The sequence below is a fragment of the Colias eurytheme genome, chromosome 1 (genome assembly GCF_061535395.1).
Source record: "Colias eurytheme isolate Ceu_HAF_F1 chromosome 1, ilColEury1 Martin Lab GWU primary, whole genome shotgun sequence".
NCBI lineage: Eukaryota > Metazoa > Arthropoda > Insecta > Lepidoptera > Pieridae > Colias > Colias eurytheme.
In genome coordinates this window covers 6,114,560-6,120,642 of record NC_142980.1, presented here as the reverse complement: position 1 = coordinate 6,120,642, position 6,083 = coordinate 6,114,560, and positions in this window count along the sequence as shown.

Below are 6,083 nucleotides of genomic sequence, written 5' to 3'. Positions count from 1 at the left end.
GATCTTTGACTCCATGTACCTTCTCCATTATTATGTACAGTGTTGTGTATTTATTTATTTATTTATAACACTTTATTGTACAAACTAAAGTATGACAAAAATAATATTACAAAAAAAAGAAAGATATCGTTACAAGAGCCGGCTCTTGTATATTATTTATTATTCTATATCCTTATTGCTAAGCAACAATCTCTACTAGGGAACCTGATGGGAGAACAAATGCATGAAGTTTATGTAGGTATAATAATATGTATGTGCATCGCTGCTATCCATTACCCTTTAAGCTAGACTCTAGCTTAGAAGCAGGTCGCAACTCACAAAATTTTGATGTTTGTATGAATGTTTCCATTCGAATGACTCGAATGTAGATTTAGGCGCGAACGCGATACGAAAGTGCCTCGTCCTACAGTAAGAAAAAATGTTATTATTAATGGTGTTGAAAATAAAAAAAAAAATAGGTAGGTATGATTCCTAAAACTTAATAGATATGGCAACACTGGCCTGTAACTACATAATCCTCGGAGCAAATAACAAGCCTGGAGAAGTAACAATTAATTGAACAATAAAGCACTAGTTTGGCCTTTTTGGCTTATGGCAAAATGTCATGCGAAAAAAGAGGATAGATATATGTCAGTTCGACAGTTTGAAATGACATGTGCTCATTTCAATTTGTTTTAGTGACCAGTCTGGTCACTAACGCATGGTGATTTTAATTATTGTTTTTGAAGTGAAAAACGTGTTTTCTAGTTTCTTAAGTTATTTTCTAAAAAGATAATTTACTAAAGATTACATGGCTTGTGTTGTTCACGGCTGCAAAAGCCGTAGTACTGGGAAATCGGATGAAGATTGGAATTTGTCTTTTCACAGGTTAGTGTTTTGATCAATTTTTTTGTTAATTGTATTATAAATAAGTAAATTTACGTTATTTTCATAATCATCTATGTTTTATCTAACCGTAATCATTGAAATGAAATCATAATCAGCTTAGTTTTTAGAAAAAATGCAAAATATAACTTCCATAGTGTTGTGCAATTATCGATACTTGAGTAGGTACGAAGTACTTCATTGATAATGACTGCTTTAAGTTAGGAGAAAAAAAAAGTATTTAAGTATGGATTTAATTGTTATTTGCAGGTTTCTGGCTTGAGAAAAATTAAAAGATGTTTGGGTTAAAGCTATAGCACAGGGAAAATTGAAAGCCTTCAAAACATTCTTGGCCTTGTTCAAATCATTTCGAATCAGACGGGAAGAAAAGTAAAGTGCTTTGCAGAGATGCTGTGCCACAAGTTTAAGGTGGCATCTATTTTAAATAATAAATATTGTAATTTGTTAATTAAGTTTCGAAATAAAATGTTGTAAAAAAAATTTTTAAATTAATTTATTTGTTTTATTTGAAGCAATTTATTTTAAACTTTTACCAATTTTTTCCTGTGGGAATGAATTACTTTCCCGCGGTAAATTGTAGCCTATATGTTATTCTGATGTTTAATCTGTAATATGTATAATTATTGTAAAGTTCCATAAAAACTCATTCAGTAGTAGTTTTTTCGTGAAAGAATATCAAATGTCCATTCTTATATATATTTTTGCTTTTATAATATTAGTAGGATAGGATTATTGATTTGTAAAAAGATCAACCAGGTGGAAGTCAGATTCGCGCACGAAGGGTTCCGTATAATTCTATGAATGAATCTATGAAAACAGGAAAAAATACGTACCTTTTTACGAAACCATAAAAAACAACCTAAACCGAAATACCACCGAAATACCTAATAATATTTTTTTATAAATACCACTACCATACAATGCAAGGCAGTCAAAACGCATCGTAAATGAATAATTCCAAATTAAACGAATCTTAAAATTTGGAATTACCTATCCATAATTCAAAATTAAAAGAATCTTAAATTATCTTCAAGCAATTTTATAACTTAATTTTTTTATTTATCGATATTTTAGTATTCGATAAAGTAAAGGCAAGCACTACCTTTTTAGAACAAAAAGTGGCTACATGAGGATTTGAATGCCAAGCAGATAACAGTGTGTTGTCTCTTTCTATCGCATTAATTAGGGTATTGAATAAAAGAGAGCCACTATATAAGAAACGTTCAATTAATTGTTACTTCTCCAGGCTTGTTAATTGCTCCGAGACATAATCGCTACCACGCCACCGCTAGGTGCCGCTAGGGTGCGCCTGGCGCCTGTGCTGGCGCCAGTGCGTCGCCGCGCCGGTCGACTAAAAAATTAAAATTAAGGCCGTTAAAACCATAGATAATACTGTATATGGTTAAAACTTAAAACATATTATGTAGGTACCTAGCGGTAGTGTCTCTCACTCTCAGTAATTATACATATTGTTTTTTTTTTTTAATATTAAAACTAGCGGTAAAACTAGCGGTCCGCCCCGGCTTCGCCCGTGGTACATAATATGAAAAATAGATGTTGACCGATTCTCAGACTTACCCGATTTGCACAGAAAATTTCATGAGAATCGGTCCACCCGTTTCGGAGGAGTATGCAGACTAACATTGTGACACGAGAATTTTATATATAAAATAAGATAAGATAAGAAGGTAAGATTTAAAAAAAAAATCAACTGATAGATCGTAGTTGTAATACATCTACAGTACACTCAACCACGAGTCACGACTACGAGCGCTCGCGGCGGGAACGTCGTGTTGTTCCCACCTGTGCCTACTGTTCCCACTTGGTTATTCTCACTCTATAGATAGTATATAAAGTTCGGCGTCCATTACATCCGATCCACATCGAAAAATTACCAATACATACCTACAAACTTTTTTCTATACTACCTATGTATCTTTGTCATTCAAAATCTGTGGATGTGTCACCCGCTGTGCCCGCTACTATCGATCCCCCTCAATACCCCTAGGATACTCGTAAACACGCTTGCTTGTGTGCGAGAGCCATTTCGGACGTTTTGTATGAAGTTTCCTTAAAGGCTTATTACACTACGCGGTATTAAGACAGTCTTACTAAGATTTTAAGGCTTATTACACTACGCGGTATTCAGACAGTCTTACTAAGACTGTCTTAAAATCTAACTAGACAAGCTCGCTATTACACTGTGCTGAATATCGCATGCTAACTCATTTGCAAGGCGTACGTAGTCGGTGACGGTTGTCGCGCGATGGGAAAACTTTCAAAGCACCAGAAAATCGCCATAGCTCTTGCCGCATCTATTAATTTAAATACAAAAAAGAAAAGAAAAATATGGGTGAAAGAGTATTTACTTTTACGAGAAAAATTATCAAATATGCAAATACTGAGTGTTCTGGGACCATGTGACTTAAGAAACTACCTTAGAGTAGGAGTTGCCGAGTTTGAATGTCTTTTGAAATTAGTTACTCCGTTTAATTTGGAAAATCCAAAAGTGCACGCCTCATAATTTTTTTTTATAAATATTTATTAATTATTATTTTTGTTTATTTAATAACAATAGGCATGACGAAAGATTTTGAAATTCTCTTCCATAATGTGTGTATACGTTTACTATACAAGAAAAACCCTATATTTCGGTAATATACTTAAATTTAACGAAGATTAAAGCCATTTTTCAAAAAATATTTAATATCTGTGCCAAAACAGCTCGCAGGTGTCATGGCGTAGGCGTGACGTCAAACTTTGGTAAATACGTAATTATTTGTACGCATTGCGAAGAAAATTAAAAAAGTCTTTATTTAATATGTGTTATAGAAACGAATTACAAAGTTTATAAGTGGTGTGCAGTATTGCAGTGTGAATCCACATAAAAATAATGCTCAAAAATGTGTTAGTAATTATTTCAAGCGAAAAAATAATAAGAAATTATTGTATAAAGTTGGCGCGGAGAATCCCGAACCATGTATTCGTGAATTCGCAATTATATTTCTGTTCTGAGTCGATAAAGCATACGTGAAACAATAGATAATAAATAAAAATGCGTATTCTCAACATATTCATAACAACAAAATACATCTGACGTGAGTTGTTTACTTATGCGTGACGTCACGCGTGTTTTAGTCAAAATGGCGAACTTCAGAATTTCAATGTTTTATTTTATTGATAATCTCATTAATCTTAATGTTTTTAAGATTTCTAAGTCGCTATATTTAATTTATTTATTATACATTTTCCCTTAAAAACACTAATACGATCATTTATGGATACTGTCGTCATGCCTATTAAACCACATCGAATCAGACCCTGAAAAATGAAAGGGTTCTATTCCTGAGCATACTCAAGCGTAAGAGAAAAAAAAAGACTCGATTAGTAAAGTATTTCGGTCGCTATCGTGTTAACAAGAAAAAGGATCCGCACATACAGACACACGGACGTCCAAGACAGAACTTTTTTAAACTGTTTTTTAACTAGTTTAAATAACAAAAATGACATCAAAAATATCATGAACGTTAAAAATAGTGTTTTTTCTTAATATGTGTGTGTATGTATTATCTTACAAGTGCAATGTATGATACATAAAGACATTTTAAGTTTGAAAAATCAGATGTTTTGCGCGAAGTGACAGTAGTACCCACCTCAACGCTTCGCTTATGAGGCGTGCAAAAGAAGATACGATTCTTAGGCTGCCGCGCGCTGACTGAACGGTCTAAGCGTGCTAAGTCTTATTACACTACGCGGTATTCAGCAAGCAAGCAAGTAAGCATAGTCGAACCCATTCGGTCGGTCTAATTAGAAAGGCTAACTTGCTAACTCTTATTACATTTATGCTAAATCTTAGTAAGACCAATTCTATATATAATATCATTGAGTAAGACTGTCTGAATACCGCGTAGTGTAATAAGCCTTTTAGCATAATGTGTAGAGTTAGCAAGTTATCCTGTCTAATTAGACAGACCGAATGGGTTCGACCATGCTTACTTGCTTGCTTGCTGAATACCGCGTAGTGTAATAAGACTTAGCACGCTTAGACCGTTCAGTCAGCACGCGGCAGCCGCAGAGCAAAGTCGCTCGTATGTTTGTTTACTACTAACTAATTTCAAAAGACATTCAAACTCGGCAACTCCTACTCTAAGGTAGTTTCTTAAGTCACATGGTTCCAGAACACTCAGTATTTGCATATTTGATAATTTTTCTCGTAAAAGTAAATACTCTTTCACCCATATTTTTCTTTTCTTTTTTGTATTTAAATTAATAGATGCGGCAAGAGCTATGGCGATTTTCTGGTGCTTTGAAAGTTTTCCCATCGCGCGACAACCGTCACCGACTACGTACGCCTTGCAAATGAGTTAGCATGCGATATTCAGCACAGTGTAATAGCGAGCTTGTCTAGTTAGATTCTAAGACAGTCTTAGTAAGACTGTCTGAATACCGCGTAGTGTAATAAGCCCTTTACTGTATGTATCTGTATATTGTGAGGAAATGGTCCTTGTCTAAAGCCCCCAGTACACAATGGCCTGTGATGGGACACGCTTTACACAATAATACACAACTGTATGCCACGATCAATTGCTGTTCACACAATGGCCCATGCTGCCTAGCAAACCACTTGCGATGGACGTACAGGGCTCAGATTGATATAAATCAATAAACCTGAATGTTTCTTCATTGCTTCACGATTTTAATATAAAAATAAAATTCTAGTTCTAGTACGCAACAAAACAGTGCACTATCTCGGTCAGCGGTAACTATAAACTAATTACTAAACAATGGCCCATTGTGTGAACACCATAGGCCACGCTACGCCACGATTCCTTATTTCCTTTGAAGTGTGCCCAAAAAACCGACAACTCCCCGATTGCGCGCCACGAAAGACAATTGCCCGCCATCATATAAAATTACCCCGTGCGCGTGTACACAATGGCAATGGCCTGCAATGGGTCAGCATGGGCAATTGTGTACTGGGCGCTTAACGTTTTGACAACTCTGTGCTATAGAAATGGTAGTTGCGGTGACCATGAATTTTGTTTGACTTTGTAACATCTCACGAATTATGTATCGAAGTGTATCGGTAAAAAATATTTAAATTTAAGATATAAAAGCGAAATCCGCTAGCACGTAAGAGATAAGGCTACTATAAAAATTGTTATAATCATGCTCAAAGCTCATGATTGAAAATATAC